This window comes from Oncorhynchus mykiss, chromosome 16 (genome assembly GCF_057628025.1).
Source record: "Oncorhynchus mykiss isolate SJ-2025 chromosome 16, ASM5762802v1, whole genome shotgun sequence".
NCBI classification, from domain to species: Eukaryota; Metazoa; Chordata; class Actinopteri; order Salmoniformes; family Salmonidae; genus Oncorhynchus; species Oncorhynchus mykiss.
In genome coordinates this window covers 54,017,825-54,043,836 of record NC_143037.1, presented here as the reverse complement: position 1 = coordinate 54,043,836, position 26,012 = coordinate 54,017,825, and positions in this window count along the sequence as shown.

Here is a 26,012-nt window from a genome sequence, read left to right as displayed (position 1 = left end):
CCTCCTTTCTGTACCCCACACATACAATTATATGTAAGGCCCCTCAGTCGAGCAGTGAATTTTAAACATAGAATCAACTACAGAAACCGGGGAGGTTTTTCCAATGACTCGCAAAGAAGGGCACTGAAAAAAAGCAGACATTGAAGCACCTTTGAGCATGGTGAAGTTATTAATTACACTTTAGATGGTGTATCAAAACACCCATTCACTACAAAGATACAGGCGTCCTTCCTAACTCATTTGGCAGAGAGGAAGGAAACCGCTCAGGGATTTCACCATGAGGCCAATGGTGACATAAAAATGTTTAATGTCTGTGATAGGAGTACACTGAGGATGGATCAACAACATTGTAGTTACTCCACAATACTAAGGAAGCTTTGCAGTGGCAAACAAATTAACTGTCCTGAATACAAAGCATTACGTTTGGGGCAAATCCAACAACACATCACAGAGTACCAATCTTCATATTTTCAAGCATGGTGGTGGCTGCGTCATGTTATGGGTATACATGTCACCGGCAAGGACTAGGGAGTTTTTTAGGACCAAAAAAAAACAATAGAGCTAAGCACAGGCATAATCCGCTGCTTTCCAACCGACACTGGGAGACAAATTCACATTCAGCAGTACAATAACCTAAAACACAAGGCCAAACATACACTGGACTTTACAAAGACAACATTGAATGTTCCTGAGTGGCCTAGTTAGTTTTGACCTAAATAGGCTTGAACATCTATGGCAATACTTGAAAATGGCTGTCTAACAATGATCAACAACCATCTTCACAGAGCTTGAATAATTTTTTGTAAGAATAATGTATCAATATTGTACAATCCAGGAGTGCAAAGCTTTTAGAGACTTACCCAGCAGACTTACAGATTACATTGCTACTAAAGGTGATTCTAACATGTATTGATTACTTATGTGAATACTTATGTAAATTATATACATTTCTGTATTTAATTTTCAACACATTTGCAAACATTTCTAAAAGCATGGTTTCACTCTGAGTGCAATAATAGTGTTTAACATGTGCAATATTCTTATGTGTCAACATACTGAATTGTAAATTGGTTGAGACCACCCAGGTTGTGAGGTCAATTTCTGTTGATCATGGCCGTAGGCACATGAACAAGCTAGTTATAGCTAGCTAATAAAGAGCTACGTTTTATAAAGATCCTGTCGTACTGCATTGTATTATTTTGTGCAAAGCATGCAAAACAAGACATGGTGTCAGAGTAAAAGGACTAAAAGAGGGATTTTGCTGGAGTTCCTTTACCTCAAATGCACTTACCCGATGCATGGCGTAAGTTCAAACAGCATGTGGAGCTAATGTTCACGGGTCCTCTGAAGGAAAGCGGAGAAGAGGGAAAATGCAGCTACCTGCTCCTGTGGATTGGTGAAAATGTACATTTACCAAGGCTGAATCAAAAGTACTGACAACATACTACGACCATTTTGAAGCATATGTTGTGCCAAAGACCAATATGATTTTTTTGTTGGTACAAATTCCATGAGAAAGTACAGGGAGCTAGCAATTGTTTGAACAGTTTTGACTGAGCTGCATCGGCTTGTGAAAGACTGTGATTACGCAAACAAGGATGAGATGGTCAGGGACTGTATTGTATTTGGAATGCACTCACCACGGGTTAGAGAGAAACTTTAGAATTATTGGGTCTGAGCTAACGCTGGACAAAGCTATCAACATAGCCAGATCTCATGAGCTAGCACAGGCTCAGATGAAATCCATTTCGGGCTACAGCATGAGTGCATTATTAAGCAGTGCACCCAGTCAGGCAGACATCAAAGCACACCTCCAGTGCCCAGAGAGCTTGCTCAGAATGGAGAGTGACAGAACTACAAAATAGAGCGACACAGACTCAAAACGCCCCAAAACATGTGGATATTGTGGATACAAAGTGCATGGCGAACAAGAAAATTGCCCAGCTAAAGGCAAACAGTGTATTAAATGTGGAAAATGGAAACACTTTGCAAAAGCGTGCAAATCTTACCGTGGGAAAATAGTACACACAGTGAGTGAAGATGAAATCAAAGAGTCAATCAAAGAGTAAAATGCTGATGAACTGTTTACTGATTCAGTGGCACAGAAAAGTCGGATATCAGAGACAGAGCAAGCCTTTGCAGACATTGAGATAGGAACAGAAGGCACAGAGCTAAAGTTCAAATTAGACACTGGTGCACAAGTAAACAGTATTCCTCTGAAAAAGTACCGCAGCTTGACATCTGAGTGCGAGCTACATCCCACCACGTGCAGACTGAATAGTCATGGTGGTGAACAGCTCCTAGTGAAAGGCACATGCAAATGCAAATATAAGCAAAGTGACATGATGTTGGACTTCTACATTGTTGACATTCGAGGACCTGCAGTGCTAGGTCTTAATGCATGTTTAGACATGGACCTCATCAAAATAGTTTTATCAGTGACAACACCAGAAGCGACAGAGAATGTCATGGATGATTTTGCTGGTGTTTTCACAGGAAGAGGACTATTCCCAGGAGAATGTACCATTCACCTTAACCCAGATGCAACCGCTGTGGTCTACCCACCAAGAAAGAGTATATCTCAACCCAAGAGACTTGAACAAGGCTATCAAACACCCCCATTATCTCTTACCGACGCTAGATGACATCACACACAAGCTAGCGGGAGCAGACTACTTCAGTGTCATGGACTCCAAATCAGACTACTGGGCTATTAAGCTCACAGAAGAGTCATCTAAGCTCACAACGGATGCTACAGGTTTTGTCACCTGCCTTTTGGGATTGTCTCAACCCAAGATGAGTTTCAGTGAAAGATCGACAAGATGTATGAAGGCCTTGACGGAGTTGTGGCAATTATGGATGACATCCTCGTCTATGGTTGAACCACAGAAGACCATGACAGAAACCTCCGTGAGATGCTGCAAAGGTCCCGTGAGAGAGGAATCCGGCTCAAACCTGAGAAGTCGGTGCTACAGAGGTCAGCTACTTCGGACATCTAATAATGGTGAAAGGAATCAAGCCAGATCCACGGAAGATCTCAGCCATAAAGGAAAATGGAGCCACCAAAGAACCAAGCAGAGATGGAAACTGTGCTTGGCATGGTCAACTACTTAGCCAAATCTGCACCCAGCCTCTCCAATGTACAGTGCCTTGAGAAAGTATTCGGCCCCCTTGAACTTTGCGACCTTTTGCCACATTTCAGGCTTCAAACATAAAGATATAAAACTGTATTTTTTTGTGAAGAATCAACAACAAGTGGGACACAATCATGAAGTGGAACGACATTTATTGGATATTTCAAACTTTTTTAACAAATCAAAAAATGAAAAATTATTAAGTTAATACTTTGTAGCGCCACCTTTTGCTGTGATTACAGCTGTAAGTCGCTTGGGGTATGTCTCTATCAGTTTTGCACATCGAGAGACTGACATTTTTTCCCATTCCTCCTTGCAAAACAGCTCGAGCTCAGTGAGGTTGGATGGAGAGCATTTGTGAACAGCAGTTTTCAGTTCTTTCCACAGATTCTCTATTGGATTCAGGTCTGGACTTTGACTTGGCCATTCTAACACCTGGATATGTTTATTTTTGAACCATTCCATTGTAGATCTTGCTTTATGTTTTGGATCATTGTCTTGTTGGAAGACAAATCTCCGTCCCAGTCTCAGGTCTTTTGCAGACTCCATCAGGTTTTCTTCCAGAATGGTCCTGTATTTGGCTCCATCCATCTTCCCATCAATTTTAACCATCTTCCCTGTCCCTGCTGAAGAAAAGCAGGCCCAAACCATGATGCTGCCACCACCACGTTTGACAGTGGGGATGGTGTGGTCAGGGTGATGACCTGTGTTGCTTTTACGCCAAACATAACGTTTTACATTGTTGCCAAAAAGTTCAATTTTGGTTTCATCTGACCAGAGCACCTTCTTCCACATGTTTGGTGTGTCTCCCAGGTGGCTTGTGGCAAACTTTAAACAACACTTTTTATGGATATCTTTAAGAAATGGCTTTCTTCTTGCCACTCTTCCATAAAGGCCAGATTTGTGCAATATACGACTGATTGTTGTCCTATGGACAGAGTCTCCCACCTCAGCTGTAGATCTCTGCAGTTCATCCAGAGTGATCATGGGCCTCTTGGCTGCATCTCTGATCAGTCTTCTCCTTGTATGAGCTGAAAGTTTAGAGGGACGGCCAGGTCTTGGTAGATTTGCAGTGGTCTGATACTCCTTCCATTTCAATATTATCGCTTGCACAGTGCTCCTTGGGATGTTTAAAGCTTGGGAAATCTTTTTGTATCCAAATCCGGCTTTAAACTTCTTCACAACAGTATCTCGGACCTGCCTGGTGTGTTCCTTGTTCTTCATGATGCTCTCTGCGCTTTTAATGGACCTCTGAGACTATCACAGTGCAGGTGCATTTATACGGAGACTTGATTACACACAGGTGGATTGTATTTATCATCATTAGTCATTTAGGTCAACATTGGATCATTCAGAGATCCTCACTGAACTTCTGGAGAGAATTTGCTGCACTGAAAGTAAAGGGGCTGAATCATTTTGCACGCCCAATTTTTCAGTTTTTGATTTGTTAAAAAAGTTTGAAATATCCAATAAATGTCGTTCCATTTCATGATTGGGTCCCACTTGTTGTTGATTCTTCACAAAAAAATACAGTTTTATATCTTTATGTTTGAAGCCTGAAATGTGGCAAAAGGTCGCAAAGTTCAAGGGGGCCGAATACTTTCGCAAGGCACTGTAAACGTACCCCTGCATCAGATGCTAAAGCAGTCCGGTGAGTCCCTCTGGGTCAAGCAACACGACATTGCTTTCCAGAAAGTGAAAGACTTGGACCAATCCTTGAATACAATGACCCCAACAAAGTGGACGCGTCGAAGTTTGGACTAGGTGCAGTGCTACTGTAAGAAGGAAAGCCCATCAGCTACGCTTCAAAATGCAATCAAATATGCTCAAATCAAAACGGCATTTTGTTTGGATGTAAGCGTTTTCATCAGTACATCTATGGACAACAAGTCATTGTGGAATCCGACCACAAGCCGCTCGAGTCAATCATTACGAAACCGCTACCCGCAGCCCCGCCAAGGCTACAGAGAATGATCCTTCAACTTCAAAAATACAACTTCACAATCTGAAGGAGATCTGAGCGGAAACAGAAAAGGACACAACTCACACAGCTGAGGAATGTCTTACAGGATGGATGGCCTAAGGAGAGGAGAAAATGCCCTCTGAGCATCTGAGTTCTGGAACCATCATGGTGAACTTTCACAGATCAATGGAATGGAGAAAATCATCATTCCTACCAGTCTCAGAGAAGAGATTTTGACAAAGATTCATGCTGGACACATGGGCATGGAAAAGAGCAGTTCTTGCAGTTCTTGCTGTGAGATGTTACCGCACTCTTCCAGCAAGGCACCTGCAAGTTACCAGACATTTCTGGGGGGAATGGCCCTAGCCCTCACCCTCAGATCCAACAGGTCCCAGACGTGCTCAACGGGATTGAGATCCGGGCTCTTCGCTTGTCTGTCTTGCAGGAAATCACGCACAGTATGGCTGGTGGCATTGTCATGCTGGAGGGTCATGTCAGCATGAGCCAGCAGGAAGGGTACCACATGAGGGAGGAGGATGTCTTCCCTGTAACGCACAGCTTTGAGATTGCCTGCAATGACAACAACCTCAGTCCGATGATGCTGTGACACACCACCCCAGACCATGATGGACCCTCCACCTCCAAATCGATCCCGCTCAAGAGTACAGGCCTTGGAGTAACGCTCATTCCTTCAACGATAAATGTGAATCCGACCATCACACCAGGTGAGACAAAACTGCGACTCGTCGGTGAAGAGCACTTTTTGCCAGTCCTGTCTGGTCGTGCGACTGTGGGTTTGTGCTGTTAGTGTCTTAACGACGGTTCCACAGGTGCATGTTCATTAATTGTTTATGGTTCATTGAACAAGCATGGGAAACAGTGTTTAAACTCTTTACAATGAAGATCTGTGAAGTTATTTGAATATTTACGAATAATCTTTGAAAGACAGGGCCCTGAAAAAGGGACGTTTCTTTTTTTGCTGAGTTTATTTGTCCCCTTAGTTTAGTGCCTAAAATATCTCCATACATACAATGTACTTCATTTTTTTTTAAATGGTTCTGGAGACCTTCAGATGAGTCTTATGAGGCTTGTGGGTGTCCTAGAGCAAAACAGAGAACACTTTTGTGTTCACGAGAGTCTCAGCTTTCAATATAGTGGTAATAATAGTCTCATGTTCTGACAAACACCACTCTAGATCTGCCACCTTTCACTGCAGATATCAGTGATATCAGCAGATACGGTGGATTGAGATGTAGCCCATGCAAAAAACATCTCCAGTTCAAGCAGAAGGATTTTGATAGGGATTTTCTTTTTTAATTATGTCAATTCGATTTCCGCGGGGGCGCAACCATTGTAGGCCAAGGGTTAAGGACTGGGAAGTTTTTCCAGGATAAAAAAATTAACTGAATGGAGTTAAGCACAGGCAAAATCCTAGAGGAAAACCTGCTTCAGCCTGCTTTCCACCAGACACTGGGTGATGAATTCAGCGGGACAATAACCTAAAACACAAGGCCGAAACTATACTGGAGTTGAATGTTCCTGAGTGGCTTGAAAATAATTTTTGAAATGAATAATGGGCAAATGTTTCACAATCCAGGTATAGAAAGCTCTTAGAGACTAACCCAGAAAGACTCACAGCTGAAAATCACTGTCAAAGGTGATTCTAACATGTATTGACTCAGGGGGTTGAATAGTTATCCAATCAAGCTATATTAGTGTTTAATTTTTCATAAATCTTTTACAAAAGTTAAAATGTTTCTTCCAATTTGGCAGAGTATTTTTGTGTAGATTGTAGACAAAACAATTCAAATGAAATCCATTTGAATCACACTATGTAACACAACAAAATGTGGAAAAGGTCAAGGGGTGTGAATACTTTCTGAAGCGACTGTCTTGTCTACTTAATCTACTTACATGAAATAGTATTGCTTTCCATGTAGCGTGGGAGAAACAACAGATTGATATGACGTTCATACGCTGTTGTAGGTGATAAAATCAGTGACCTTTCCTGCTGCTGGATAAGCCGACCTGTGCATGGCAGTAATGACACATTTTATTGGAGGTGCAGAAGAGGTGCCGTAACTGTAGTAATGACAGTAATGAAGATAGTTGCTCAGCGAAACTCCATTCTTTATTAAGTAGAAAACATATTTTGACATTATTGAGCTTGAAAAGCTGGTGAATAGCAAGTTGAATGGCTGCTTCCTGGGTTTAAAGGAACATTCCATATTCATGTTCTCCTGTAAACCCAAATTCTGGTTCAGGTATTTGTGTGAAAACACTGGACCTAAATAGGACCTAAATAGTAGGCCGTTTAAGTAAGCGAAAAAAATACGTTTTTTTGTATGTGACATTTGAAAATCAAGTATACTTTAAACACACTGATGTCATACTCATTTATGCTTTGACAACAGCTTATTAATTATATATGGAGATGCGTTACCGAAAGCAACGAATAGCAGGAAACAACGCAAACGTGCATGGCGAAAACATAACATTTTATAGTATGGTTTAAATGCCACAACGTTATACTCAATTCGGCTTTTCATCGAGTAGAATTAGCTGCACATATCCACAATGCATTTTGCTCCCGAGTGGCGCAGCAGTCTAAGGCACTGCATTGCTAGAAGCATCACTACAGACCCGGGTTCGATCCCAGGCAGTATCACAACCGGCCGTGATCGGGAGTCCAATAGGGCGGCGCACAATCGGCCCAGCGTAGTCTGGGTTAGGGGAGGGTATGGCTGGGGGGGCCTTTACAATTAGGCCATCATTGTAAATAATACATTTTTCTTAACTGACTTGCCTAGTTAAATGAAGGTTACAGTGCCTTGAGAAAGTATTCGGCCCCCTTGAACTTTGCGACCTTGCGACCTTCAAACATAAAGATATAAAACTGTATTTTTTTGTGAAGAATCAACAACAAGTGGGACACAATCATGAAGTGGAACGACATTTATTGGATATTTCAAACTTTTTTAACAAATCAAAAACTGAAAAATTGGGGGTGCAAAATTATTCAGCCCCCTTAAGTTAATACTTTGTAGCGCCACCTTTTGCTGCGATTACAGCTGTAAGTCGCTTGGGGTATGTCTCTATCAGTTTTGCACATCGAGAGACTGAAATTTTTTCCCATTCCTCCTTGCAAAACAGCTCGAGCTCAGTGAGGTTGGATGGAGAGCATTTGTGAACAGCAGTTTTCAGTTCTTTCCACAGATTCTCAATTGGATTCAGGTCTGGACTTTGACTTGGCCATTCTAACACCTGGATATGTTTATTTTTGAACCATTCCATTGTAGATTTTGCTTTATGTTTTGGATCATTGTCTTGTTGGAAGACAAATCTCCGTCCCAGTCTCAGGTCTTTTGCAGACTCCATCAGGTTTTCTTCCAGAATGGTCCTGTATTTGGCTCCATCCATCTTCCCATCAATTTTAACCATCTTCCCTGTCCCTGCTGAAGAAAAGCAGGCCCAAACCATGATGCTGCCACCACCATGTTTGACAGTGGGGATGGTGTGTTCAGAGTGTTGCTTTTACGCCAAACATAACGTTTTGCATTGTTGCCAAAAAGTTCAATTTTGGTTTCATCTGACCAGAGCACCTTCTTCCACATGTTTGGTGTGTCTCCCAGGTGGCTTGTGGCAAACTTTAAACAACACTTTTTATGGATATCTTTAAGAAATGGCTTTTTTCAGTTTTTGATTTGTTAAAAAAGTTTGAAATATCCAATAAATGTCGTTCCACTTCATGATTGTGTCCCACTTGTTGTTGTTTCTTCACAAAAAAATACAGTTTTATATCTTTATGCTTGAAGCCTGAAATGTGGCAAAAGGTCGCAAAGTTCAAGGGGGCCGAATACTTTCGCAAGACACTGTACGTCCCTTTGAACAGGGTATGATAGGTGTTTTTCACGCTCCCCAGGCATCCAGCCAACTTGACATGACTGTGGGAGGCATTGGAGTCAACATGGGCCAGCATTCCTGTGGAGGCTTGACACCTTGTAGAATCCATGGCCACGACGAATTGAGGCTGTTCTAAAGGCAAAAAGGGGTACAACTCAATACTCAGTGTACATGTTAGAAAGGTGCAAGTATTCAATAGAAATGTACTGCAATTGGCATAATACATTTTACAGGGCTTTAAATGTAGTATGTTTGATGCTGAAAGATGATAATTTCCAATATTTTTCAGGAGTTAAAAGCTCCCTTCAGTCAGCACGGTGGGATGGGAGGCCACAGCCATATCCTGGAAGTGATATATGCTGATGGATGAGGCGCTGCCACTCCCTTCCGGAAGGGTCCGATGTGGATGCTGGAAAAGGAGTGGGAGGTGACTGCCAGGGAAGCATGACTTATGGACATTTGAAGCCATGATTATTAAGAAGTAGTTTTATGTATTTTGTAAAAATAGTTAGCTTATTGAAGCTTACGTCTTGGCCTTTAATCAGAGCTTTTTGCTTTACTAAACTAAATAAACCAGCTTTGGTATAATAATAATTTATTACATTTCGATAGTGCTTTTCATAATCTCAATGTTCATCAAAAGCAAAAAAACAAGCAATACCTCCTCATGTGTAAACTGGAAATAGTTGGCTAGGATAACCAATAAGAGGCCAAGTCTGAGTGCATGCATCCGTCCAAAGATGGAGTTCATGGCTTGATCAGAGAAAGGTGGTCAGGGAGATGGTTGATGAAGATGGAGTCTGGTGATTATCTTGTAAAGGGTCGGAACCAGCCTGATTCGTGTATAACTTCACAGTATATGGCACCCACTTAGGTGATGCCTCAGCAGCTTTTGGCGCCAGAAAACTCACCACAGACAATTCAGAGTAGTAGCTAGCTAGTCGTCCTCATTACGAGCCCTCTGCCTCAGCATTGCATTCCTTTACTGCATCTCTCATTCCTCTTGAGCTTCAGGTGACTCTCCAATTGATACAAGCTTAGGCCTACGGTTAACTCAAGTTTACTCCAAATACGTAAACTACTTAGCTAACGTTAGCCCAAAACAACAACATTCCGGTGCTCCGCTGTAGTGAAAGGTCATTGGATGGGGCTACAGTCGATCCTTCCCGCTTCATATGCGAAGCCATAGCTGGTGGTGTGTTCAAGACAACAAAGAACTCTGGGGAAAAAAACATGGTCCCACTGGGAAAATCGTTTTGAACGGTCATCCAACTCGCAAATACAAGTCGGAACGTGGGCATCATCCTAGAGCTCCGACTTCTCCATCCTGAAGATGACTGACACTGAGCTCGTTTTTTCTGTGTTCCCAATTGTCTTGAACGCACCAAAAGTAGTACGTTGCGGCATACTACATAGGTTTTACTAAACGGTATGCGCTAAATAGTACGTAGTATGCAGTTTAAGTAAGTAGTAGGCAAGCCAGATTTAGGACAAGGCGATTGTTTTACTGTGAATAAATTAATATTCTTACCCATAAAATTGATATGTAGAGTAACAATTACAAGTAGAAAATGGTACATGACGAATGAAGAAACAATCCATGGACGGGATTCAATAAAAGGTTGTCAAGAGAGCAGTTTGCTTGTCGACAATGCGCCTTGATTGAATCTCGGCCCATGAAAGGGCATCATCAAATAACGGTATAAATACATTTACTTGGAAGATAGTGGAAAAGAGAGTTTTCTAGAAGTCACTTTGTCTCTAAGAGCCTTTGTTTTCATAGGTAGGTCAAGGATTATTCTCAAGGTCTGTGTTAATATTTTCACTCCTGGAAACAGGTTGATAGGGCCTGGGATGAGGGCTTTTGCAGATTATTGTAGCAGATATATTTATGTCCTTATGGTGAAATTGTTTTTTTTTTTACAAATGCTTCCTGCTGTAGATTTTGACACATCCCACTGGGCACAAACATAATTTCAAAGTCTAGTTGGGTGACAAATAAATGTAATGGAATTTAGTCTATGACTTTTTGCAAATCCAATCAGTTTCCCACACTGATTCAATGTCATCAGATTACATTTTTTGTTGAAAGAACATGGAAACAATGTTAATGCAACCAGTTTTTGCCCAGTAGGAGGCTACAAATAAATATAGTTGAGACAATGCAGACACTTTAAAATGTTCAAGACATCTCAGGTTATACAGTGATGGTGATTTGGTTAAAGTTGTGTTAGACTTTAAAAGAGCCTGTCTGTGACTGTGTGATGTGAGAAAAATCCAAAATGTGGTTTACAATTCAACATTGTGCATCATTTTTTTTTCAGTCCTGTACCTCAACTGTTTTAAAGCGCTCCAAAGACTTTGATTACTGTCAAGGGAAGTAGCGAGAGAACGGCTTCGATAGCTGTCACTGAAATGCCACTCAAACCAAGGAGCCATGTTTATTCACAAAATAAATCAGAAAGTACAGTATACTATACTTTATCTGTTTTTTTGTTTGTTTGTTTTTTACTTCTCAGTGGTAGGCATATGTCTTTACCTTTGATAGCCTGGCAAAAAATATTTCTCAAAATAAACATATATTCGGAACCCAATAAAAGTCACTATTTTCACTTCAGAAAAGTGTAACTTTTTGGAGGGGAATGTATTCAGAAAAGCTTGGGCTTCTGTCCCCACTGAGGCATTTAGTATATAAAGTGCATTCTGAAAGTATTCAGACCCCTTTACTTTTCCACTTTGTTACTTTACAACCTTACTCTAAAATGTATTAAATCGTTTTCCCCCCTCATCAATCTTCACACAACACCCCATAATGATGAAGCAATCGATTGAATTTACCACAGGTGGACTCCAATCAAGTTGTAGAAACATCAAGGATGATTAATGGAAACAGGAGGCACCTAATCTCAATTCCGAGTCTCCTAGCAAAGGGTCTGAATACTTATGTAAATATGGTATCAGTTTTTAATTTTTATTTTATAAATTAGCAAAAATGTCAAAAAACCTGTTCTCACTTTGTCATTATGGGGTATTGTGTGTAGATTGAGGAGAAAAACATTTAATTTAATCAATTTTAGAATAAGGCTGTAATGTAACAAAATGTAGAAAAAGGGAATGGGTCTGAATACTTTCCGAATGCACTGTATATCCTGTCGATTGACAACAACAGAAAATGGGAAATGACTGGTAAATGGTAAATGACCTGTGCCATGACAGTTGGTTGGCTTGATGACCAGTAAGAGTCAATTTATAGTTTTTAGAGTTAAAGAGATAGTTTCAAACTAAAAAACTTCTACTCCGGTGAATTGTACTCCAGTGAATCACAAACATGTCAGCTGGTAAACCCTGTACAATTGTGTTTAAGTCAAATAACTTTTTCTTCAATCATTTTTGTGCAAATTAGATATTATGTTGATTACTCAAAGCATTCTCTCATTATCCTAAAACTCAGCCTCTAGTTTGTTTCACTAGCTTATCTGAAGGTGCATCTGAGCAGCCAGTGTCACGTTTTCACAGAGACATGGCTGGAATCTCATGGTCAGGGACGTGTAATGCGGGAGCACAAAGTTTGACAGTGTTATACCAGCAGGCCCTTGGTTGAGAATAAACACACAAGAGAAATGGAACTGCCGATCACTGTCGTCACGGATTGATGGAGGTATGTGTTTGAATAGTCATGCCATTTTCTCAACATAATGAACAATGTCATGTCAAATGTCAGCGTCTCAGAGAGCTGAAGTCCCTCCTGCGAAGAGCATCGCAATAGAGGGAACTAATGACTGCGGGCAAAATGAAAATCAAGTACAGTACGGCTCAATAAGGTTATTTTTAAACGGATTATGCAAGTCAATGAATTCCACAAAGTCCTCACCAAAATGTCTTCCAAACAAAATATGTGCAAGTTTAATCAGTAGCAGCAGCAGGGGCAGACAGCTAGCTTACATGTTCAGTTCCCTAGACCCTAGGATCATCGCTAGTATCATCTCTATTCCTCCCTCTCACTGGTGTACCTGTCAAATACAAGCATAGATGACAGCATCAGACAAAAGCCTCCCTTCGTCTTGCTTGGTAGAACACTAAGAAGGGTTTGGAAGGCGTCCAGTGCACATCTGGGGAAGCAGGTGGTGGAGAGGAAGGCCCTGGGGAGCAGTCAGAGGAAAGGCCCTGGCCCGTGGGCAGCCTACAGGTGCCTCTGCAGTCATGGCTAAATTGACAGGCAGAGTGTCTTTAGTTCCCTTTGATAATGTCATACCTAAGCCCCCCTCGCACTCTAGCCCACTGCGAGGCAGCTACAGTGCATTGGGAAAGTATTCAGACCCCTTGTCTTTTTATAAATTCTGTTACGTTACAGCCTTATTCTAAAATGTATTAAATAAAAATAAATTCCTCATGAATCTACACAAAATAGCCCATAATGACAAAGCGAAAACAGGTTCTTAGAAATGTTTGCAAATTTATTACATTATTTACATAAGTATTCAGACCCTCTGCTATGATACTCGAAATTGAGCTCAGGTGCATCCTGTTTCCATTGATCATCCTTGAGATGTTTCTACAACTTGATTGGAGTCCACCTGTGGTAAATTCAATTGATTGGACATGATTTGGAGAGGCACACACCTTCCACAAGGAAAACCAGTTGACAGTTCATGTCAGAACAAAAACCAAGCCATATGGTCGAAGGAAACGTCCATAGAGCTCCGAGACAGGATTGTATCGTGGCACAGATGATTTATTTATTTAACTAGGCAAGCCACTTAAGAACAAATTCTTATTTACAATGACAGCCTACCGGGGAACAGTGGGTTAACTGTTAACTGGCAAAATTACAGATTTTTACCTTGTCAGCTCGGGGATTCGATCCAGCAACCTTTCGGATACTGGCCCAACGCTCTAACCACTAGGCTTCCTGCCGCCCCAGGTATGAGGAAGAGTACCAAAAAATGTCTGCAGCATTGAAGGTCCAAGAATACAGTGGCCTCCATCATTCTTAAATGGAAGAAGTTTGGAACCACCAAGACTCTTCCTAAAGCTGGTCGCCCTGCCAAACTGAGCAATCGAGGGAGAACCGCCTTCATCAGGGAGGTGACCAAGAACTTGATGGTCACTTTGACAGAACTCCAAAGTTCCTCTGTGGAGATGGGAGAACATTCCACAAGGAAACCCATCTCTGCAGCACTTCACCAATCAGGCCTTTATGGTAGAGTGGCCAGACGGAAGCCAAAGGAAAGGAAAACTCAGCTTGGAGTTTGCCTAAAGGTCTCTTAGACTATGAGAAACAAGATTCTCTGGTTTGATGAAACCAAGGTTGAGCTCGTTGGCCTGAATGCCAAGCGTCACGTCTGGAGGAAACCTGGCACCATCCCTACGGTGAAGCATGGTGATGGCAGCATACCTAGCAGTGTCTGAATACCTCGGAGTTCCAGAGCAATTGTTAAGATTCACACAATACAGGGACCATTATTGGCGGCCGAGGCGAGCGTTTGGGGAATGAACAGCCATCCATGGCGATGATGGAGTCAATTATCCCATCTAGCCAGCAACTGACAGTGTGTAAGCATTCTCCACTCCCTCTCTCCCTCCGACAGACAATTCCCCCGCAGGTGGATTAGGCCTTAATGGCAGCTAAGGGACTGTGTTTGAAACAAGCCAAGAACACTACCAGCGGTGATGTAGCCCAGCTCCCTGTTGTTATTAAAGGCATTACTCTTCCACAGAAGTGGAGAGAAGGGGGGCTGGCGCTCAGTTTGGTAGCATCTCAGTGTTTAGCCCCCTGGGCTGGTGGCAACAGGAGGGTGACACATCCACGGACACACACCTGCTGCGACGTCACGAGGGCTCAACTCAATCCCGTAGGAGAAGGAAGATAGTGGTGCATCAGTGGAGGACTTGTTGTTATGACTCTGTCTCAATGAAAGCTAGCTCCTATGAGCAGACTTGCTGCCTCAAGACATCCATGTACGTGTCGCAATGATCCGATTTGTTAGGCATGGTGTGTTGTGTTCAGACACCATGCATTTACACAAACGCTTGGATTGATGTTTTCGTGGTTTTCCTCTCAAAACTAGACAACTATGAATCCGATAGTCAGTTTCATGCTGTTCTACTATATCAAACACATGCAGATGAATGTGCTGCTGATTCTCAAGGCCTTTCCACTTGGAAATTCCAGCACAGTGGTTGGTCACGCTTTAATGTCATCATTAACATTCTAAAGTCTAAGTAAAATGAACATTCAAATTAATCTTAACAGTATTCTCTCTCACCTAGCCAGACTTGAAGAAAATATTTGACTTATTAGCACTTTATTGAATACCAATGTTGTCTCAGGGATATATTACATTAAGTTACATTATGAATGGAATATCGGTCGTACAATATCAAACAAATTATAGGATGTACAGCATCATACGTCTTACCCAGTCGTACGAATTGGATGATGGATAGTACTATACCTCTTTCTCGGAGAACCTGTTACTTGTTGCGATGTAACAACAAAGAATAAATACAGGAAGAATTTACATTGATGGTTAGGGGAACTAACAACAAAGGTCATGTGAGTTTATGTAGTAGGTTAGTTGAATTGGGTTAAGCTTAGCTAAAATGCTACACCCGACCATCCTGCCTACTTTCATTTCTGTCTAAAGTAACTAGACCATTAGTAGGTATCATACGTCCTGTAGGTGCTCAGAAATACGTAAAGTATGTTTTGTATGGCTCTGAGACCAAGCTGATAATACACTTACCACTGTTACGGTTTACCCTTTCAGCCTACACTAAAACACTCCAGCACTGAACTGAAGACAAAGAATTTATGAATCCATTTGAGACAGAAATGTGTCTTCTGCTGTACCCAACCCCTCTGATTTATACATACAGTACACCAACACACATTAGGTTGGAGAGGATGGAGCAGAGAGCAGCACCCAATGAGCAGTTAAGGGGGTTAAGTTCCTTGCTCAAGGGAACATGGGCAGTATGAACACTGTCACAACAGTGGGAACTGTCCACAAATGTCTGTCGAATCCAGTGGCGACCTGTCATTCAGGGCAGGTAGGGCGGAGCCCCATATGTTTTGCATGTTATTTTGGCATTAATAAGTGTCACATATCAGTTTGCAAACAACGTAAAAAAAAATATGTATAGAGTTAATAAAGCTGCATACAAACATTCTCTTGAGTAAGACAGCTCCAAAATGCAGGCCTTTCAGCCCAGCTCAGTGCTTTCTGTAGTAGAGGGGCAGCCATTAGAAAATACAGAGCGTAGGGGTTGGTAATCTTCTCTAGTTGCGCCGTGATTGGCTCAGTGTTCTGTCACTCATGGGAAAACTACATCGCCGCAAAATCTACAGGGAGAGCTAAAAAGTTCAACCCCTTGGGTGCTGCCATGCAGTTACATTAGAAGTGCCCATCCAAGAAAGCACAAGGTCATTGGCAACAGATAAAATGACGTCAAATTACGTTATATCTACAGTAGCTTTGATTGGACTGATCATGTCAACATCATACTTTCAAAATCTTTGCTAGCAAGCTAGACAAGCAGTCATCTTCATAATTCACGTCGACGGCAGGGGAGCCTAGCGGAGCGGCAGGGTAGCCTGGTGGTTAGAGCGTTGGACTAGTAACCGAAAGGTTGCAAGTTCAAATCCCTGAGCTGACAAGGTACAAATCTGTTGTTCTGCCCCTGAACAGGCAGTTAACCCACTGTTCCTAGGCCGTCATTGAAAATAAGAATTTGTTCTTAACTGACTTGCCTGGTTAAATAAAAATCTACCGGCAAATTGTTTTCAATCCTTGTCACATGAAGAGAAATTATAGATAAAACGTATCGGTGCTCATTGGCAATAAACAATACACAACTTGGAAATCGCAAATTCAACAATGAGTGGTTTGAAGGAATCAGTGGCTAACTGCAAGGGTTGCAAAGCAATAACTATTTTGCTTCCCTGCTATTTGGTGGAAAGGGTGCGTGGTCCAAGTCTGGGTTTAAGGGTCTCTTTTCCAAGCTTAAAAGGATAAACATTTACACGTAACACCATGGACCAGAAAATGTTCAATACATTGGCCTTGCTTTCAATCCAGCATGACTTCTGCCGGGTTCAAAACAACTGGAAACTGGAAACTGGAAACTGAGAAACCTCAGACTTCAGTGAGGTCAAGACAACTGCAAACTCGGAAAAAACTAGCTCCGACTGGGAAAATACGTTTTGAATGGTCATCCAACTCGGAATTCCAAGTCAGGAACACGGGCCTCTTTCTCGAGCTCTGACCTGAAGATCACTGGTGTCATGATTCGATCTTGTTACTCCCCGAGTTCCCAGTTGTCTTGAAAGCACCATAAATTTGATAACAAAGTTTCATGACAAAATTTGCCCACAAGGACCGTTGCACCACCTGTTCGAGTGAGCACAGCACAACGGTGAGTCCAAAAATGTCTTGTATGCTGTTGCATAAATTATGTAATATGGCAGGGAGATAGTATTACTTTCTTAGCTACAGTATACATAAGTGTATGTTGTGAAGAATGCTGTTAGTAGCCCATGTGTCTTACCCTAATAATTTGGTACCTTTCCCCCTCATAACTTAGCCTACTGTTCTGACTTGGTTGTGTAAATGTAGCCTATAGCCTGCTATAAAAAAATGTCAAATCGAATATTGTAAGAGCTTTCATTGTCTGCTTATATGCCCCCTTTATTTATCCTATGGTTCTAACTTGGTGAACAGGGAGAATACTGTAAAAATAGCCCATATTCTGAATTCTGAATATTCTGAATTCTGTCACTGTACATTTCAAAAGTGCTGAAAAAAATTGTTATTGACCATGTCCATCTTAGCTCGCAAGTCAGCCATATCAGCTATGTTTTTTAAAAAGGTAGTAAATGAGGGTGAATGAACTGTTTCACTGCCAGACAAGGCTCCGCTGAAAGCCAGGTGTAGGGGTGGTAAGGATTCACTCCATGGTTCTGGAAAGAAAGCTCCGCTGTTGGGACAGTTTTATGTTGGCCCTAACAGTTTGTGTGCACCGTTTGTCACCGTTATAGCGCAATTAATATGTTGTTTAGTGTTGTGTAGGGGCTTTGTCCCACCAAGATTGACATGCTAAAATTGCCACTGGTCGCATAATTTCTGATGATTAAATGTTCTTGGCCTTCCGGGGTCATGCCAAGAAAAAAGTTACATGTTGGTATGTGCCTATACAGTGCCTTAGTGTTCAGACTCCTTGAATTCATCCATATTTTGTTATGTTACAGCTTTATTCTAAAATGGATTAAATAAAAACACTTCCTCAGCAATCTACACACAATACCCCGTAATGATAAAGTGAACAGGTTTTTAGAATTACAAAAAAATAAAAAATACCTTATTGAAATAAGTATTCAGACCTTTGCTATGAGACTCGAAATTGAGCTCAGGTGCATCCTGTTTCCATAAATCACGCATGACTTTCAATCTTCGTCTCTCCCGAGCCCGTACGGGAGTTGTATCGATGAGACAAGATAGTAGCTACTAAAAACAATTGGATACCACGAAATTGGGGAGAAAAAGCATCCTGTTTCCATAAATCATCCTTGAGATGTTTATTCAGCTTGATTGGAATCCACCTGTGGTAAATTCAATTGATTGGACATGATTTGATATAAGGTCTCACAGTTGACAGTGCAAGTCAGAGCAAAAACCAAGCAAGGAGGTCAAAGGAATTGTTCGTAGAGCTCAGAGACAGGATTGTGTCGAGGCACACATCTGGGGAAGGGTACTAAAACATTTATGCAGCATTGAAGGTCCCCAAGAACACAGTGGCCACCCTCCATCATTCTTAAATGGAAGAAGTTTGGAACCACCAAGACTCTTCCTAGAGCACGCAGCCTGTCCAAACTGAGCAATCGGGGGAGAAGGGAGGTGAACAAGAACCAGACGGTCTCTCTGACAGAGCTCTAGAGTTCCACGGTGGAGATGGGAGAACCTTCCAGAAGAACAACCATCTCTGCAGCAGAAACAAAATTCTCTGGTCTGATGAAACCAAGATTGAACTCATTGGCCTAAATGCCAAGGGTCATGTCTGGAGGAAACCTGGCACCATCCTTACGGTGAAGCATGGTGGTAGCATCATCATGCTGTGGGGATGTTTTTCAGCAGCAGGGACTAGGAGACTAGTCAGGATCAAGGTAAAGATGAATGTAGTAAAATACTGAGAGATCCTTGATGAAAATATGTTCCAGGACCTAAGACTAGGGCGAAGGTTCACCTTCCAACAGGACAACGACCCTAAGCACTGTCGTGTTTTTGGCATCATTCAAATTAAGACTGTTATTTTATCAAATCAATTCTCTGTAATTATTATTACGTGATTATTCTAATCGTGTATATGTAATTAACTAGGAAGTCGGGGCACCAAGGAAAATATTCAGATTACAAAGTTATAATTTTCCTAAAACAACTTTTCAGATATTTTAATATCTGATTAATTCATTAATTAGAAGACTAATTGTTCTTTACCTCACGTTAGTCTCATTCCAAACGTTTTAAATTGTTGGTTATCGGGCCTCCCGGGTGGCCATGTCTGTGCTCATGGGGCGGGCCTATGACATAGTTAAACTCCAAAGGGAATTGGAGTTTCCTTCATTATACAGTCTAAAATTACATTACATAATTTCACAAATAGTTTCATCTTAACTCATTCATTTTATACAACAATTAGATGCAAGCCTCACAACTGAGACTCTTGTATAAACAGAGTTGTGGTAATGTGGCTGTATTGTCTCTCATGGGTTTCACAAACATTAAACAAAATGGACCGGTCCTAGCTGGATTCTCCCCCGACCGTGTACACATTCTCCAAAACATGGACATTGTTCAGCTCTCAAGTTCTGTGATGTGGAAGAGGTTCCTTTGTTCTCCTGTGAAACTCACTCTCTCTATACTGCATGGCCATGAGGAGAGACTCCTCTAGGAATTTATGACCTGCGATAACAGAGCCAGGGTGTAGGGGGAAGAGAGAGGCGGTGAGAGAGAGAGAGGGGGATGGTGCTCAATGTACCCAAAGTGGGCCACGTCATGGCAGCACACCACCAAGACAAAGCATGAGTGGTTTCGGGACAAGTCTCTGAATGTCCTTGAGTTGCCCAGCCAGAGGCCGGACTGGACTTGAACCCGATCAAACATCTCTGGGGAGACCTGAAAATAGCTGTGCAGCAACACTCCCCATCCAACCTGACAGTGCTTGAGAGGATCTGAGACAGAGCTATGCATGCAAAGATATTTAGATTGTTATTTTCAAAACTCAAATGAAAATAAATCGATACACAATTGACAAAAATTGCTTTAATTTTTTGATTATGTTACTAAACAAACATCCCTTTTCCAGGACCCTGTCTTTCAAAGATAATTCGTAAAAATCTAAATAACTTCACAGATCTTCATTGTAAAGAGTTTAAACACTGTTTCCCATGCTTGTTCAATGAACCATAAACAATTAATGAACATGCACCTGTGGAACGGTCGTCAAGACACAGCTTCAGACAGTAGGCAATTAAGGCCACAGTTATGAAAACTTAGGACATTAAAAAGACATTTCTACTGACTCTGAAATACAGCAAAGAAAGATGCCCAGGGTCCCTGCTCATCTGTGTGAACGTGCCTTAGGCATGCTGTAAGGAGGCATGAGGACTGCAGATATGGCCAGGGCAATAAATTGCAATGTCTGTACTGTGAGACGCCTAAGACAGCGCTACAGGGAGACAGGACGGACAGCTGGTCGTCCTCGCAGTGGTAGATCACCTGTTGCAACACCTGCACAGGATCGGTACATCCGAACATCACACCTATGGGACAGATACAGGATGGCAACAACAACTGCCCGAGTTACACCACAATCCCTCCAACAGTGCTCAGACTGTCCGCAATGTGCTGAGAGAGGCTGGACTGAGGGCTTGTAGGCCTGTCCTCACCAGACATCATCGACAACAACGTCGCCTATGGGCACAAACCTACCGTCACTGGACCAGATAGGACTGGCAAAAAGTGTTCTTCACTGAGGAGTCGCGGTTTTATCTCACCAGGGGTGATGGTCGGATTCGCGCTTATTGTCGAAGGAATGAGTGTTACACCGAGGCCTGTACTCTGGAGCGGGATTGATTCGAGGTGGAGGGTCCGTTATGGTCTGGGGTGGTGTGTCACAGCATCATCGGACTGAGCTTGTTGTCATTGCAGGGAATCTCCAAGCCATGCGTCACATGTGGTACCCTTCCTGCAGGCTCATCCTGACATGAACCTCCAGCATGACAATGCCACCAGCCATACTGCTTGTTCTGTGCGTGATTTCCGGCAAGACAGGAATGTCAGTGTTCTGCCATGGCCAGCGAAGAGCCAGGATCTCAATCCCATTGAGAAAGTCTGGGCCCTGTTGGATCAGAGGGTGAGGGCTAAGGCCATTCCCCCCAGAAATGTCCGGGAACTTGCAGGTTCCTTGTTGGAAGAGTGGTGTAACATCTCACAGCAAGAACTGGCAAATCTGGGGCAGTCCATGAGGAGATGCACTGCAGTACTTAATGCAGCTGGTGGCCACACCAGATACTGACTGTTACTTTTGATTTTGATCCCCCCCTTTGTTCACAGTCACATTATTCAATTTCTGTTATTCACATGTCTGTGGAACTTGTTCAGTTTATGTCTCAGTTGTTGAATCTTGATATGTTCATACAAATATTTACACATGTTAAGTTTGCTGAAAATAAACACAGTTGACAGTGAGAGGACATTTCTTTTTTTGCTGAGTTTATACAGTTGAAGTCAGAAGTTTACATACACCTTAGACAAATACATTTGAACTGACATTTAATCCTAGTAGAAATACCCTGTCTTAAGTCAGTTAGGATCACCGCTTTATTGTAAGAATGTGAAATGTCAGAATAATAGCAGAAATAATTATTTATTTCAGCTTGTATTTCTTACAACTTAGGTTATATCGATATAGGACTTGTTTTACTGTGGATATAGATACTTTTGTACCCGTTTCCTCCAGCATCTTCACAAGGTCCTTTGCTGTTGTTCTGGGATTGATTTGCACTTTTCTCTAGGAGACAGAACACGTCTCCTTCCTGAGTGGTATGACGGCTGCGTGGTCCCATGGTGTTTATACTTGCATACTATTGTTTGTACAGATGAACATGGTACCTTCAGGCATTTGGAAATTGCTCCCAAGGATGAACCAGACTTGTGGGTGTCTACAATTTTTTTCTGAGGTCTTGGCTGATTTCTTATGATTTTCCCATGATGTCAAGCAGAGGCACCGAGTTTGAAGGTAGGCCTTGAAATACATCCACACCGCCAATTGACTCAAATGATGTCAATTAGCCTATCAGAAGCTTCTAAAGCCATGACATAATTTTCTGGAATTTTTCAAGCTGTTTAAAGGCACAGCCAACTCAGTGTATGTAAACTTCTGACCCACTGGAATTGTGAAACATTGAATAAGTGAACTATTCTGTCTGTTAACAATTGTTGGAAAAATTACGATGTCCCAACCGACTTGCCAAAACTATAGTTTGTTAACAAGAAATTTGTTGAGTGGTTGAAACATGAGTTTTAATGACTCCAACCTAAGTGTATGTAAACGTTCAACTTCAACTGTATATCAATGTGGCAGTTGCACTAAAGTCCTAAGGCTTAAAAGTTTAAAGAATCAATGTGCATCATTAATTAAAATGACAATGGAACAGGTAAAGAAATATGCTTAGATAACATAAGCAGAAAATACATAGTTTTGGTCATAGATTTAGGTATAATGATTATGTCTCTGGATTGCAGGAAAAAGCTGTTTCAGGTGTTTGAAAAAAAATGCAATTCTCCACATTCCAGACCACACCCTCCTCCATCCTGACGTGCTTCGTTCCCCCAAAAATAATGGGTGCATGACGTCCCTGGTCTCATGCATTATGTATCAAGGAAATTTGATTAATGCCATATTTAAAAGTGGGATTCAATTTCACTGCAAAGCACTTAGAAATTAACACTGGAGGCTGTGGGTCTCGTGCGATCCGTTTAAGACCGATTGAATAGTTATTTGTGTTCGAGATCAAGATGTAACTTTGAACTGATTCAATGGAGTTGAATGACTTGCCAGTCATCTTATCAAAGAGGAAAATTCATGCGGACAGCTATACTGTATGGATTTCACTATTTGAACAGAACTAGAATCACAGTAGAACACACTTTACATTGAAAACGTGTTATTGTTGGAATAATAATATACAGTCATATCATAAAACATATGAGTTGTGTTTACAGTATGCTACAGTGCCTTGCGAAAGTATTCGGCCCCCTTGAACTTTGCAACCTTTTGCCACATTTCAGGCTTCAAACATAAAGATATAAAACTGTATTTTTTTGTGAAGAATCAACAACAAGTGGGACACAATCATGAAGTGGAACGACATTTATTGGATATTTCAAACTTTTTTAACAAATCAAAAAATGAAAAATTGGGCGTGCAAAATTATTCAGCCCCCTTAAGTTAATACTTTGTAGCGCCACCTTTTGCTGCGATTACAGCTGTAAGTCGCTTGGGGTATGTCTCTATCAGTTTTGCACATCGAGAGACTGACATTTTTTCCCATTCCTCCTTGCAAAACAGCTCGAGCTCAGTGAGGTTGGATGGAGAGCATTTGTGAACAGCAGTTTTCAGTTCTTTCCACAGATTCTCGATTGGATTCAGGTCTGGACTTTGACTTGGCCATTCTAACACCTGGATATGTTTATTTTTGAACCATTCCATTGTAGATTTTGCTTTATCTTATGGATCATTGTCTTGTTGGAAGACAAATCTCCGTCCCAGTCTCAGGTCTTTTGCAGACTCCATCTGGTTTTCTTCCAGAATGGTCCGGTATTTGGCTCCATCCATCTTCCCATCAATTTTAACCATCTTCTCTGTCCCTGCTGAAGAAAAGCAGGCCCAAACCATGATGCTGCCACCACCATGTTTGACAGTGGGGATGGTGTGTTCAGCTGTGTTGCTTTTACGCCAAACATAACGTTTTGCATTGTTGCCAAAAAGTTCAATTTTGGTTTCATCTGACCAGAGCACCTTCTTCCACATGTTTGGTGTGTCTTGTGGCAAACTTTAAACAACACTTTTTATATCTTTAAGAAATGGCTTTCTTCTTGCCACTCTTCCATAAAGGCCAGATTTGTGCAATATACGACTGATTGTTGTCCTATGGACAGAGTCTCCCACCTCAGCTGTAGATCTCTGCAGTTCATCCAGAGTGATCATGGGCCTCTTGGCTGCATCTCTGATCAGTCTTCTCCTTGTATGAGCTGAAAGTTTAGAGGGACGGCCAGGTCTTGGTAGATTTGCAGTGGTCTGATACTCTTTCCATTTCAATATTATCGCTTGCACAGTGCTCCTTGGGATGTTTAAAGCTTGGGAAATCTTTTTGTATCCAAATCCGGCTTTAAACTTTTTCACAACAGTATCTCGGACCCGCCTGGTGTGTTCCTTGTTCTTCATGATGCTCTCTGCGCTTTTAACGGACCTCTGAGACTATCACAGTGCAGGTGCATTTATACGGAGACCTGATTACACACAGGTGGATTGTATTTATCATCATTAGTCATTTAGGTCAACATTGGATCATTCAGAGATCCTCACTGAACTTCTGGAGAGAGTTTGCTCCACTGAAAGTAAAGGGGCTGAATAATTTTGCACGCCCAATTTTTCAGTTTTTGATTTGTTAAAAAAGTTTGAAATATCCAATAAATGTCGTTCCACTTCATGATTGTGTCCCACTTGTTGTTGATTCTTCACAAAAAAATACAGTTTTATATCTTTATGTTTGAAGCCTGAAATGTGGCAAAAGGTCGCAAAGTTCAAGGGGGCCGAATACTTTCGCAAGGCACTGTATGTATAAAGCAGCCTGACTAACAATGATCTCTTCCCAGCTCGTTATTTTGCTGTATGGTAACATGGTCTCTCCCTCCATTTTTAATTCAAAGTTATTTATAAAAGGGTGATGGATCTAATCCCCGAGCTGACAAGGTAAAAAAAATAAAATAATAATTGTCGTTCTGCCCGAGCAAGGCAGTTAACCCACTGTTCGATTAAGGAAGCCCCCGCACCTCATTGATCCAGAGGGGTTGGGTTAAATGCGGAAGACACATTTCAGTTGATGGCATTCAGTTGTACAACTGACTGGGTACCCCCTTTTCCCAAATTCATTCCTTGCGTTGGTGTTACTGCTCTAAAATGACAGGGGTACAACTATAAGACATCGTCCCTGTATAAAAGCAGAAGAAATGTGAAATTCCGTGTTGGTGAAGGCCTCGGGAGTGTGATGAGTTCAAGCTAAACCAATTGTTCTCAAATTATGTTGAACAGCATCAGAGGCATGCCAGGAAAAAACAAGTCTAATGTGATTGGACTCTCACTGTGTGTACCACCGACACGCGCGGCACAGGACATTCAAATTACCTCTGTTCCCGAGCTAGAAGAACATGCTTTAGCTTTTATTAATGATTATACAATTATTGTTGAAGCTCAAAACAGAGTGAAGGGAAAGTGCTGGAATAAAAGCTTTCCCACTCTGACTCTCTCTCTCTGAGGGCATTGTAAAGCTACAGGGAGCTGTTGAGAAAAGAGTCTGAAAGAAAGATCACGTCTGCTGTGGTTGTGTGTATAGTCTGTTGACTTCCAGAGTTGTGTAAACGCGTAGGTGTTGTACGGACATGTTGAATAAGTGTTGTTGCAGTGGTTCTCTGTAGTTGTGTGTAGAGCGTGTTCCTGTGTGTGTGTGTGTGTGTGTGTGTGTATGTGGGGTGGGGGGTGGGGGGGGGATACAACAAGTATCTACTTCATCAAGATTACAATTTGTAAATCGTCTTTGAACGTGGATGGACGTTAATCTGAACATCTTTTCCTCATGTCCATAATAATAGAACATAAGAGAACGTAAACTCTCCCGTTTGAAGTCTTAAAACATGCAGTGTTTTCCTAACTGGGTGCATGTCCACACACATCTG